Consider the following 14,642-nt stretch of genomic DNA (forward strand, 5'->3'; position numbering starts at 1 on the left):
CAGTATCAGGACAATGAAGCAACCTATACTGTATTCCAGAAAGAGTGAGCCAAGATATTTAAATACAACTAAACTTTTCTTCAAATTTAAATACTACAAATAGATATAACCCAGGGAATATTTTAATTAAGAGATGATTTCTCTCTTAATATTTTAATTAAGAAATGATTCTGTTTAAAAACACAAGGGGAAAGTATTAAAGATATAAGCTAATGATAAGACTATAATCTTTAATATTAACCTTTATAAATATGAGAATAATGACATAAAATACAAAGAAAACATACTTCATACATAAATATAAAGAGAAAAACAACAAAAGAATATGCAATTAAAAGGAAACATGCCTGTTATATTAATAAATATAAATATATAAATATAAATGAGCCTAAATCACTTATTCAAAGGAAAAGGATTTGCATATGCAATTACAAAGCAAGGCTCAACTCTAATTTGTATGAGATACACTTAAAACAAAGTGACTCAGAAGAACCAAAAGAAAAAAGGAAGTAAGTTTGGTAAAGCTAAGCCAGGCCAGTGTAACAGAGAAAGCAGAAGTCTTGGTGTTAACTTCAGATAAGCAGAATTCAGGTCAAAGAGCATTATGTGACACAAAATAGAACAGTTTAAAATGTGAAGTGTATGATTCACAATAAAATATAATAGTTCTGAACACCTATGTACCAAACAGCATAGCAATAACTTTCATAAATCAGAAATTATGGGAGATGGCAAAATGGACTTAAAAATAGTCAGAGATTTTTCATCATTACTCTCAGACCTAGATGAAGCAAATAAACAAAACACACTCAATAATATGATATTCCTTAACAACATGAGCGAGAAGATAAACTTGGTACTCATTACTTTAAAAATTAAATACATGCCTGTTACATTTAAAACTATTTTTCTAGACCATAAAGAAAGCCTGTATACATCTAAAGATTATTCTAATACAATAAACTAAACATAACAAGATATAAAATACTTAGTGTTAAAATCTTTCTCAAATACTCTTGAATTAAAGATGAAAACAAAACAAAAAAACCCCTAAATTTTAGATTTTCCAGAAAACAACAATACAGTAATCAATGGGACAGAGTTAAATCAGAACACAGAGGAAAAGTCATAGCCTTAAATACTTACATCAATAAAAAAGAAAGAATGAAAATAAACATCCGACTAGATATGTTAGGAAAAAATCAACAAAACTTTGGTATATTTAATATTTTGTAGTCTTTCAACTATCAATATAATTTCTAATGCAATATGCTTGATTAAGAATTCTCAGAATCCAATCAGGGTGGACTGATCTAAGTCAGAAATCGGTGGGCTTGGGAATTTAGGGAAAGGTCAAAATATCGCGTATCTGTTTTCTCTTGTCTGTGGAGAAACTCACCAGAATTCATTTCAAACACTCCCTAATTCTCATTCTTAATTAAAATCCCACTTTGGAATTAGACTTTAATAATTAAAGGAAAGTCTGGTTCTTAAAGTTTATTACAATAAATCAAATACTGTACTATCAGAGAATTGTGAAATGGTCAAATATCATAAATGTTTATCTCCATTTGTATTTTAGGCAGATTTTTTAAATGGGAAAATATTTAGTTAATTTTTTTTTTATTTTTTACTTTTTACCTAAAGTGACAATCTACAGTGAGTATTCTGAAACTAACAAAAACTACTGGCAAACTTAAAATGTCTTAATTTAAATTATTCTTGAAAAGCAAATTGTCGCCATCCCTGCCATGTCTATTCTTCATATTGATCCTTCCTCTACCTGGGTGCCCTTTCTTTTCCCAACTTCCCCTTTCTCTCTGATTTTCCAAATTATATCTCTCCCTAAAGAACTATTCAAATCTCTCATTTTGCAGGAAGCTTTTCCATGCTATTTGAGGATACACTGATACATTTATTCTCTGCTCTCCTTTGCTTCATACTCTGCATTGGAAATCCTATCATTTCATCCTATGCTTTCAGAACTGGCATTACATGCACACAGAGTAGCCAGTGAGACAATTGTTGAAGCTCTTCTTTCCACCAGGAGCGATCACTCCATCTGTGTGAACAGTGTGTTCTCTGGTTGGTTCAGTTGAAAGTCATATACTGCTGGGGAGTGTAGCCTATTAAAGCGTCCATCATAGTGATTCATTTCCTTCGTCCCAGTGAGATAGACTGGGAGTTGCAAGCAGCTTTGTTATTTGCTGGCCTGGTGATCATCATGAATAGTGAAGAGAAAGAAAATACTTAGAGGAAATGGGGAAATAGTACAAAAAGGGAATTTAGAGATATTAGCGATAGGCTTCATCAATTTCAAAATTTCCCAGAGGTAAACTTGTCTGCTTTTATGTATAAATACGTATATGTATAAATATGTATAAAAATATCTATAATATTTTTTCCTTTTCTCCCTATACATTGGAATACTTTTACAGAGAAGAAATGTAACCAAAAATTATAGCTATTACAGGATCTCATATGGCTAGGTATACTGAAGTTCCTGAGAACATGATTGTTGAAATAAAATGTTTTTCATTATTTCTATTTTATTTTATGTGAAAGAAGTTTAGTTTTCTAAAACTGAAACGTTATAAAAGTAGTTTATATTTAAACATTGATAAAATTTTAAAAATAAATTGTCAGAGGGGAAAAAAATACAAATTGGAAAAAAAAAAATCCAGCAGGATTTAGTATTTGGGCAAGAATGTGAGGAATCACACAATGGTCATGTTTATTCAGGTGACATTCATTGAATAGTTTTAGGGTGCTGAGAAAGTCTCCTTCATTCTTGCTCTCACGCAAGGAAGTGTAGTGAGAAGGTTGGGTGTACATTTCTGGAATATTTGCATTTTAAGTGATGAGACTGAAGAGGGCATTGATAATGAGTGAATAACTGGAATATTCTATGTGGCAATTATAGTGCTGAGCCCTGGGTCCTAGTTGATATTGCCAAGACTATCCTACTAAGATTTTAATTTTAATTTAATTTTAATTTAAAAATCCTCCACCTGGCAAGAAACAAGAGGTGAGGAAAGAAAGAACTGAAGGGCATGGGCAAAGCGAGCCTGTCCCTTCTTCCTGGTCTATTTGTCTGTCTTATTTTTTTTTTCCCTATCCCTTTGCCTTCCAGGGTTTTTCCCAACAGAGAGGCACGCTGCCTCTTTAGTACTGCCATTGTGCCAGCATCTACTTCTGTACTAGTCCTTATCACACCATATTGCACTTTCTTTCTTCTGTCACTCCAGTGAGAAAGGATTCTCCTTGCAATAAAGGCTTTGTCCTATTTATCTCTCGTCCTTAGTGCCAAGCACAGGGCCTGGAACTTAGTACGCACCTTGCGAGGGCTCGTTTCTTCAACCAATAAAGCAAAGATTACACAGAGAAGTTAAATGGATTATTCACAGAAATATAGGTTCCCACTCCATGTTCAAATGTTGCTTTGTACTGTGTGAAAGCGTTCCAAATTCTGGGGTTTTAGGCCCAGGGGGGTGCAATAGTTAAAGGCCGAGGAAGTGGCACACAGCTCTACATCACACTGTGAGTAGTGACTTTTACTCTGAGAGGCGTGTATATTGGAACAAGAAACAGTAAAAAGGTCTAAGGAAGGTAGGTACTGGGCGATCGGCAAGGTGTTATTTAAAGACCACAGCATATTGCACGAGTAACTCACCTCTGTCCTCTGAGGCCAGCTTCTCGAAGAGAGAACGTTCTTTTGATCTCACAAGTGCTGGGCTCTCCCAGCCTCATAGGGAACTGAGATTCACAAGAGGGTTCTGGGATTCAATTTTCTCTTTCGGCTCCCCCTCCGTTCCTGCTTCTCTGGTCTGGTCTTTCCCCATTAGCTCAGCTCGGTAATAATTGTCACTATGAGACAGAAATACTTCCTAACAGACTGAGGTTTTTTTTCTCTTAACCTTCCTTTTCACATCTGCTAATAAATTTTAAACTGTAAAAATTGCTTTGATCAATTATGTATTTAGGGTTTTCACAAACATGCTGATTTTATTATTTGTGGAAACGATTAAGAACACATTTGTGTAGGATTTCTCTTCTAGTGTCCCAAGTGAATTCTTTATATTTGCAGAGATTGTCCCATTTACAGATTTTCTGAGGATCTTGCAGATATTTTTATGTTCATGAAATAAGTAACGATGTAGGTATTGTTCAAAAAAAAAAAAAACGCATTTTCAACAAACTCATATCCATGCTGGCAAATAATGATTAGAAATGCAGCAAGATCTCTATTTCAAGATAAACAGGTAATTCTATACTTACCTCCCCACCCCAACATCACAGGTGGTACACAGGGGAGCCTGTAGGTGGCAGCAAGAATATTGCAAGTTGTACCTACAAAATAATACCAACAGCATAATTAAAACGAAAGGACAAATTAAAAATAGCTTCATTGTCATGTTCAAAGTACTGTATATTTAGCTTTAGGCAACAGATTTATTTTAAAGACAAAAAAGAGCAGGCATGATGCACATCTGGGAATGGAAATTGGATAACCTCCCAACGCAAAGGGCAAAAGACAATACCCTATTACTTTTATATGATCAGATTTGGGAAGCAGATGAAAAGACGTTCTATAAATGACTTAATTGACACCGAAGGTGGCTAAAAGGCACATGGCAAAAGCTTGACGTTTCAAAGTGTGTTTTGCCTCACATACGTCATTTCAGCTCCATTTTCCATAACAATGAATTGAGAATGCAGAACACACACAAGCCACAGATTCTGGCTATCCAGTACACTTTAAAAAAAAAAAAATCTAGTGCAATATGAAGAAAAAAAAATACCCTGTGACATTTTTCCAACTTGCTTTTAGCAATCAGTATTGTCCATCATTTTAGGCAAGAAAGAAATAGCCTCATCTTAAACTGTGTTTTGGAGGTGCATCACCGGTGGGTGAGGAGGCACCAACAGTCCTAAGCTTCTATTTCTTTTGACCAAGTCAAGCTACCTGGGAGGTTTGGTGTGGGGTAAGCTGGGAATAATTCATAACTGTCAACTTCAGAGATGGATCACGGTATTATTTTTCAGAGGCTCATTGGTAGTTTGTAGGAAATTTGACTTGTACAGTGGTAAGGTAGAAGAAGGAAAAGGTGCTGAACAAAAATCCAGAAAAAAGAAATTACTAAGCATTGGAAACTAAGAAATACAACATAATCGCTGCAAGAAACAATGATCTATTTAGCACCCATAACATACGTGTCTTGATAGGGATGATATGGAATGATTTAAAACTTATGTAATAGAGGAGAACCCTTCTCCTTTAAGAAGGAATTAACTTTGATTTCAATAGGGTGGAATGTTTGTGTCTCCCTCAATTTCCTATGATGAGACCTAATCCCCACAGTGACAGTATGTGGAGGTGGGCCCTTTGGGAGGTAATTATTCATGAAGGCTCTGCCCATATAGGATTGGTACCCTTATTAAAGAGATTCCGGAGAGCTGTTTTGCTCCTTCGGCCTGGTGAGCAAAAAGAAGGGCATCTGTGAAACACGAAGCAGATTCTCAGCAGACACTCAATCTGCTGGACTTGACCTTGGACTTTCCAGAACTATGAGAAATAAATTTCTGTTGTTCATTGGCTGGACAGTCTATGCTATTCTATTCTAGCAGCTCAAACAGAATAAGACACCAACAATTTGCTAAATTTCAACCACTGATTCTATGGTCAAATTGAATACCTTATTAGCTAATTGCTGATGTTACCTCCAAAGTGCAATCTACGCACTTTGTCTCAGATAGATTAAGAGTAGCTGCTTAGTCACAGTATATCTCATTTACGATGTTTTTCTTACTTGAAATTTACAATCTTCAGAATATCTGTGATTACAATAGAGGGAGTAAACAAAACAGGGACCCTTGTGAATTCTGAAGATGAGTGAGGGAGAGATTAGTGGAGCAAGTTGTCGGCAGACACTGTGCATTTCATATACTCGCCTCCATTTTCCAGGGGGTCAAAAGGGTTCAAAGGGAAAGTGCAAATGGAATAATTTCTTTCTCTTCATCCTATCTGGGTAGATTATTCTGTTTTTATCAATGGTCTTTTCTGTTTTGGTGATATGTATTGAAACGCAGGCTTAAGGGATTGCCAAATGATATGGGAAAGATGAAATCAGGGTTGGAAGGGAGGTTCAGTCAGCTGGAGTGATTTATTTTCTTTATATGACTAGAATTGATGCACGAGAGGAAAGAGAATGGCGTTCTAAGTGGACAAGGCGGCTGTGATTCTCCTGTGTTACCTAAGATTAAGTCATAGAAATGTATGGACAGATACACTGGGAGTGTAACTGAATGATAGAAGAGAATAAATCCCTAATTCCCATTGCGTCAGGTTGTTTTGTACTGTTTCGTTTTTGCGTATGTTAAGAACGATCCTGGATCCCATCATAGGAGATGCGGCCGAGGCTCTACACAAACTGCTGGAGCCAGGGCTTGATTTCTGAGAATGTCACAGTTAAGTCGGAGTAGACCAGGCTAAGCCACGTTCAAGCTGGAGTCTGATAAGGTAAGTTGCTTGTCAGATGCTAAGTAGACTGAAAGCCCAGAAGGCCAGCAGAGCGTCGAGACTGAGAAGTGGAGCCAGAAGCTCTGCGTTGGCAGAGACTGGATAGGAGAGAGAGCAGGTGGGGAACAAGCGAGGAGGCCTCTGAACAGTCACAACAGGTAGCTTTGGGCAAATGCAGTGTTGCTCCATCAGCTGGCAGGTGGTGCTGTAAGAGTCCGTCTGTCGTAAAAGGCCAGATACCTCTCTCTAAGCTGCAAACACATTAAATTCACACGTGGAGCAGGAAATTTCATCCACCTTTGGGAACTGTGGAATTGCGTTTTCACCTTGGCACACTCTCTGATTTTTGACACACAGTGAATTGATATAAATTGTCATCTCTTGGAGACAGCCTGACAACAAATACTGCTAATCACTTCATCTTGAACTGCTCCTGGATGGTGGAGGGTTTTTACACATGTGCCTGTTGGAGACTTCACTAATACATTATGAAGCATATAGGAATTTGCTTTGAAGGGGAGAAACAATTAGAGACAGAGATTTACAGAAGACTGTAAGAGGCAGGGGGTCTCTTATGTCTTATTTCCTAAAGCCAAAAAACTCCAATAAAATCCCTTCTTAACTCACATTCTTAAACTAGAGATCAAGCCTTTTGAAGAATTGGCATACCTTAAAATCAATCCACATGGCATTGCTAGGATCAAAGAAAAGATAATGCTCTAAGGGCCCTACAACTTAAATTGTTGACCCAGCTGACTTGCAGGGGTGAAGGGAGTCTAGAAAATAAATGACCTTGAGTCCTTCCTCCTCTCTAGATTTTAGGATGAGAGAACTGAATCTCTTCTGTTGTAGCCCTGAGACTTTACAGGGCCTTATTCTCAGGAAAATGAACAGAGATGTCTGTGTGTCCACATTATAATTGACATATTGGGTTCATAGACGTGGCATTCAAGGAAGTTATTATTTGAGAACATAATTAAATCACTTTTCTCTCAGATAAAGCAAAATCCATTATGTATCTAAGGAAGGGTTTATGCTGCTGGTGATAGAACACCCTCTTCCCTGCTCTTAGACATGGGGGTGACACTGTGGGAGAGGAAGAAACTTTTCTCTGTTTTTCTTAGCTCTTCCACCTGGTCTAATACTCAAATCAACATGACACAGACTAACAAGAGAAAATAATGAAATTTAATGACTGTGTGCATATGGGAACCCCACATACATAAGAGATTCAGAGACCCTACATACATGAGAGATTCTGGGACAGAAAGGGAAAATGAGGTACACATATGACATTCTGAACTAAGGATGAGGTAAGGCACCTTGGGGCTTCAAAAGGGAGGAAGGTCATCCCAAGGACAATGAGAAAAGCAGATACTCAGTAAGTACAACTTTGCCTTTGATAGATATAGATCATAAAAAGTTATTTCTGGCAATAATGATTTATTTTATATATTTTAACTTGAATGCACATCCTTTTTTCTCTGAACATATTTTGGGCTTTATCATTTTTATGGAAGTTCTAAAATTCTACTTCTGTGTTTCGAAGTGTTGTCTTTTGTCCATTTATCTTCCTTGAAATTCAGTTTTGTTTCATTTTATTTCATTTCAAAGGCTTATGTTTTCCTTATAATGCTGAAAAGTTTTTCCTTTTTACTCTATTACAGCTCATCTCAATTACATTAGTTCTCTTAGAAATCCTATTAAATATGCAATAGCACTGCTGGATCTATCCTCTATGTCTTAACTTTTTCATCATATATTTGTTTCATATGCTGCCTTCTGGGGGACTTTTTGGCTCATTCTTCCAACTCTATAATTTGTCTCTTAATTGTGTTGGGAAAATATGATGAAAAATAAAACTTTCTACCACCCATGGAAACCCTCCACAAAAGTAGAAGAGAAAGAAAATCGGTTTATTATTAAATAAACATTAAACCAGAATGTGATGTGCAGGCAGGTAGTCTTCTATGAATTTCCAAAGACAGAAGGGAATTGTACCCTTTCATATAGCCTAGCAGACACAACCCGCTACATGCAGGTTCTCAAGATAAACAATAACTAGTCCTCAAGAGGATGTAGCATCCCATTTGTTACACATAAGTTATCCTAAATTCACTTGGTAGCTGGGGTGAACATCTGTGTTAGGCAATTGGTTTAATCCTAAGTTAAAAAAAAAAAAACTCATATTTTTATGGCAGGGGCAAGGTTTACAACTTGGTGGAGGTAAGCCCACCTACGTTAGGCTCTTTACCTTTCCACAGAAACTGTGAGGTAGGGGAACTATCTCTTTGTATGATTTCATTTTAAAGACCAGGCTCTCTGATCTTCCATAAAGACATATCTGGGTTGTAAAGCTGGCAAAAAGCTTACTTAGCGTTTAAAAAGATTTACACGCATTTCAAAGGGAGAGAACTTGGAATTATGTTTTCCAAAGAAAATGCTCTAAAAAAAGGAAGGAGGGAGTCTATGCCCTTATTTTCAACAGAGAGACTTGAACCTCTTGTTTTAATTTGTCCTTGCCTTAAGAGTTGAGACTTTATTTTTATTTCATTTTTTTCAGCAGACTCTTTTTATTTTATGAATACAATAATTGAAGTTCCCCGAAGATGTCAAATTAACTTATTTTGTGTTTATCCTATGCTTATATTTTTCAATTTATTTTTCATTTCTTTGGGTTTAGGTTTAGCTCGGTGCCTCTCTTCCATGTTTTTTTAAATATCTGTGTGTGTGTGTGTGTGTGTGTGTGTGTGTGTGTTTGTGTGTAGATTACCTTTTTGTGAGTGAAAGCTCTGACTATAGGAATTTCCTTTGGTTATTTTAGTAGCGGAAGGATGTGTTGATGTGTGGACTTTGCTGATATTTTGTAATCTGGGCTTCAGATCTCTGTACTTCTTGGATTAGGACATCTTCTAGGGCCCTGTCCTACCAGCCCAGTGACCCACATTCACAGCTTTATTTAGTTCCAAGACAAACAGTGACCACTGTGAAACACAAGCTGGAAAGATGAAAAGGATACACAGACCTCATTATTTCAAAAATGTTCTGTATTTCAATACAGTTCTAATCACAATTATTGTCAGGTCATTTGCAGCTCTTTATGCCACTTGACCCTGATCCCAGTTACCTAGGCCTGGCACATTTAATTTTCCAACCGTCAGATTATACCCTTTATTTCTTATTACCAGGACCTTTATTTCTGGGGAGCTACTATGTATCCAGACTCAGAGTTTAAATAATGATTCATTTACTCAATCCCCAATTGTTGCAGGCTCTCTTTTCTTTGTGCTTGGTCAGAGGTGAATGTGTAGCCCCACTCTGGCTGCAAAGAACATAAGAACATGTTCTTATGCACGTTGAGGTCTTTGGGAGAGATTTTTCTCCTTCTTCCATTGTAAAAGAAAGAAATACATGAGAAGAAGGTCTCTCCTGCCCTGTTCCCTTTGCTCCTGCTTGGGAGATTTCAAGCCAGGGAACGGTGTTTAGAGTTACAAGAAACTTCGTAGGACCCTGATAGCAGAGAAGGAGCACGATAAGGGTGTGAAGGTCATTGATGCAGTAGTGGATCCATGGAATCCACCTGGAATGGCTCACATCCAGACTTCTTTGTATGTGAACTGACTATATGACATTTTTTCCCTCTTGCATTACTTGCAGCTCAAAGCACCCTCCGCTCCATTCACTGCCTCACCTCAAAAGCTCTTCTTTTTCTGTGTGTGCTTTGGGCTGTAATTTTCTATTATGCTTCCCTGTTGACCTGATATCATCTGCTTTTCGATCTTCCAGTAATTCTTCATCCTTGATTTGATTGAGGCACTTTTCATATTTTCAGCCTTTTAATAAATTTATTCTAAATAACAATTATAAAAAATATGTACATGTTTTTCTGATATGTAAGGGGTTTAGAGCAGAATGAGACTATAGAGAAATATAACTAGTCTGTTGTCTTCCTACGATTGTCTGCTTCCAGTTTATGCTTATCCAAAACCTTCCTGTCTTTCAACGTTCAGCCATATTGTCATCTTGCCAAATAATCTTTCTGTGATCCCCCTAAATTTTCATTGTATCTTATGTGTACCTCTATTGTATTTATCACATAGTATTAAAATTGTTTTATGTAAGGCTCTACCTGTCACACTCTAGGTGTTATTCATACTTTAATTTTGCAGAATAACTTATTCAGGGAAGAGAGAGTCTAGAGAGAGAGGAACTATGCATGTGCATGTGTGCGTGTCTTACTACTGGGATCTGAAAGTAGCATATATAGTATCCTTAGATGGAAAATGGAAGATGGCAGCTGGTTGCAAGGGAGGCTGGGAAATGTAGTCTAGCTGTGTGCAAGAAGGAAAAACCTCAGATTTTGATGATTGCATTACAGTCTCTGCCACAGACCTCCTTGGAGTGGTCAGTGCATCTGGCCCAGGGTAAAGATTGTGTCAGTGGTTCAGACGTCACTTCTGTTTTTCTTTACTAACTTTAAGTCTCATTTCCATTTGTTTTAATAAAACTTTCCCAATCAGGCCAGCCTGGGGAAATTGACCAGACTAATACATATAAAGTCAGAAGCAAAAATGGATACTACTCAGCAGGTGGCTCTCCTCAAATTATCTGAGCTCCAATGATTAGTATATGAGAATGTATTTTCTCTTATTAGCCCCTGTAATGAGCTACCAGTCAACAAGGAGGCAGTGCATCAGTTGATTTTTTCCCTTTAGTTTAATGAGGAAAGAGAAAGAAGTTATTTCGTTGATGTTGTAACCATTAGCCAACTGCAAAGTTTTTCCAGAATAAATTGGAAGACGTGGGAGGAGGTGATATTAACTGGCTATGTGGATTTTCTAGGCTTTTATTCTTTCCCCCCTTTTTTTAATAAAGCAAATTAAAGTCAATGTGAAGCATTGATTAAAAAAATAAACTCCTAAGAAATGAACATAGAGCTTGAAGAATTGGGAGAGGAGAGAATAAATGTGTATACTTTTTCTTCCTAGCAGAGAAGACAAGATTTTATTTTTCCTGTTATCCAGTTGTATTCATGGTGGTGTGGATGGGTTACAGGCTTGGTGTTTAAGGCATAATTAGATTTGAAGCTTTGGTTTGCTCCCACTGTGCATTTGTGAAGTAACCTACATTTCCTGAGCATTAACTTGTACACCTCTTAAATTAGAGTAACCATACTTACGTAGAGTATATTTACGTAACAAAACTGTGTGAAGGATTGCACACCATGAATGGGAGTGTGTAGCGTGGCACCTGCCCCCAGTAAACACTCTGGAAATGCTCATTCTTTTTGGCTGGAGAAATAAGGACATTGATCTGTGTGAAACAAACTCAGGGTGTGACACCGCTCAGACGATTTCCTCAACATTTGTTTGAATAGCGCTGTGTCCTGCAGGCACTCTGTCCTCGGTGATCCTGAGCACTTTGCATGTACTTCTGTGACGTTATTACCACGTTTGCATGCTAGTCTTTGACCGCTGTGTTTCCTTAAACAGACTGTGATCTTTTAAGGGAATAGATCGTATTTCTTCTGCTTTGCTTTTCCTCTTATTCCAACGAGGACGAAATGCCAGTCAGTTTTTTATGCCAGGCACCATAGGGATCAAGAATGAAAAGCTAGGTCTCTGCTTTTACAGAGTGTATACTCTATAGCACCTCTTGCTCGACTCTGCTTTCTTAGGTATGTTTAAACCAGGCCCAGGAAAGCTAAAATTGTTAAAACATATCTGGTTAAAAGGAACCACATGTATGTTCAACTCATGAGGATGAAGGGGAACAAAGAGCAGACAGGATCTACTATCTTTATAATACCAGTTTGAAAAAAAATCTGAAGGAATTTCCTTCCTAAAAATGGTGGCCCTTCAGGAAAACTTGTAAACTGGAACCCAATGTATATTTCTACAAAAAAACGCATCATATTTGGCTTGCGTGTAGACATTTTTAATGTACCTGGAAAAGCTACTCACACCTTGTGCCATGTGTTTAATCCATCCAGACACCCTGACAAGCTTCAGAGCACATCACCACACATACGCCCATGTGAGAACAGAAAAGGCACAGCTTAGCAAGTGGAAAAGAAACAGGAACTTGGAGGTGAATCGAAACTGTGCTCAAGCCCCAGTCGTAGCAGAGGAATATTTATATTTTTGAAGTTAAGTCTCTTTAAATTGCTTGTCTGCACATTAATTTGTAGTTTTTGTCCTTTTTTTTTTTTTTTTTTTTTTGCACCACATGCACCAGATTTGGTAATTAACTTTTTAAGCCGAGTTCAGCAATTTATTGGGCTTAGTTTGCAGTCCGGAAACTGATCACATACCTACCCTGACAAGACAGTCTTAATGAGTCTGAAACCAGGAGCTGAAGCCCTGGGTGAGCTAATTCTGCAACCCAGAGCCTCGAGCCAGTTCCTGGAAATGATCCCAAATGGACCCTGAGTCTTGCCACCCACCGCATAACCCCCCACGAATGCCCTTCCCAGAGGGTGGATGGCCTGGTGCCACTGAACGTCTTCAGAAGCAATTTTTTTTTCTGTATTTTAATTGAATTTGGGGGGAAAAAATGTACAGCTCTGCAATATTTATTGCTCTGTTCATATAGAGAAAGAAACTTCCATAATATTGTAGCAATTACAAAGGTCAAAAGATTTTCTCTCCTCAGGCCGTTTGATGGTACAGAAAGGCAGCGCATAATGAACACCACAATCTCCATCTAAACTGGGACGATAGCCCCAGCTCTCAGGAAAGGGGTTCTAATGAGATCTTGTATTAATATAATGCTGCTATCAAAGCAATCACCCGGATGCTGATTGTTCCCTGGGCAGGGCCAGATCCTTACATCCTGCTTTGTTAACTAGATGAAGGCATGTCTCGCAGAAAAGACTGGTTTTCAGACGGGAAGAGGCCACTGGAATGTGTGCAGCTGAGCCCAAAGAACCACCGCCTATGCCTAAGCTTTTGACAGCTTTGTAATGAATGAAAAAAAAAAAAGAAAGAAAGATAAAAGCAAGATACCTTGACAAGTTTCAAGCTACAGGATACAATAATATTAGTTTTCCCTGTGACTTAAAACGTTAGGGACAAAATCACTACGACTGAGACAGAAGTTTTTCTGCATCCAGAGCCAGCTTTGGGGATAGGGAACTTTATGTAACTTACATATTTTGTCAGTTCGTGGGCTGGGAGTATTGAACCAGGCAGAACCAGGGGACAGATTCTGAGGGGGGTCACTTGAAGTTTTGCCCAGGCTGACAAGAAGCCAGAAAGTGAAACCACCTTGGACTTGTTGTTTAGAGTTATCCAATCAGTTCACAAACCAGGTGCTCTGGCTAACATTTTGTCACAGAATGAAAGGAAAAAAAAAAATGAATAATGAGAAAAAACCTTTTTAAATGCTTTTCTAAAACCAAAACATACCTACTTTAACAGCTCGATTCATCTGGGTAATAAATAAATAAATAAATAAATACATAAAAACTTCTTGTGGCCTGATGTTTTCCTCCATGTTAGTCACCAATCGTCAGTGCTATCTTACTCTTCATTTCTTTGCAGCAATTAGCAAGAACTGACCAGTCAGATATTTCCACAGCACATGTACATCTTCTACCTCCTTCTGAAATCCAGACAATATCTTCCTTGTGTTTTCTGGTATATTTCTTATGCTCCAGAGATTGTCGACAATTTATTTTTTAGTAATCACCAAGCAAAGCACTGAGATAGACTTAATAAAATAATCATGTTAAGCATGATAAAAATATCGATACAACAGACAGATAAGTTTGGGGAGTCAAGAATTCTGAAGGTTCCATTTAGCTTTATGATCATCACAACATCTAAATTCTTAAATCTCAGCTTTCTTTTTTTGCACAATGAGAAAATTAACCATGAATGGCATAGTTCCTAAAGTTCCACTTAGTCTTAAAATTTTATGGTCTACGTTTAGCTACCATAAACAGCTAGAAAGTCTTTTATAACTTACCTGTTATCTATATAGCTCAGGGAACTGCCACTGATACAGAATCGAATCCACATTAAGATCTATTACCTTCAAGAGTTTCAGTTAGAACTGCTGCCTCCTCTCTCTAAAGGGCAGAGCAAGCCTAAGAAAGAGGAAGTGTGACTCCTCAGCC

The 14,642-nt window shown here is 37.6% G+C and overlaps 1 long non-coding RNA gene across 1 annotated transcript in view; it reads right to left on the reverse strand.

Annotated features, from left to right (window-relative positions):
- LOC107195554 overlaps positions 1 to 14,636 on the reverse strand; it is a 34,252-nt gene extending 19,616 nt beyond the window's left edge. The window contains exons 1-2 of the long non-coding RNA XR_001516740.2: positions 14,492 to 14,636; positions 4,279 to 4,350 (exon numbers count right to left, since the gene is read on the reverse strand). This is a non-coding gene — a long non-coding RNA (uncharacterized LOC107195554). The remainder of the gene's footprint in view (positions 1 to 4,278; positions 4,351 to 14,491) is intronic.
- Positions 14,637 to 14,642: the final 6 nt, after the last annotated feature.

Source organism: Pteropus alecto, unplaced genomic scaffold (assembly GCF_000325575.1).
Source record: "Pteropus alecto unplaced genomic scaffold, ASM32557v1 scaffold61, whole genome shotgun sequence".
Classification (NCBI taxonomy): domain Eukaryota; kingdom Metazoa; phylum Chordata; class Mammalia; order Chiroptera; family Pteropodidae; genus Pteropus; species Pteropus alecto.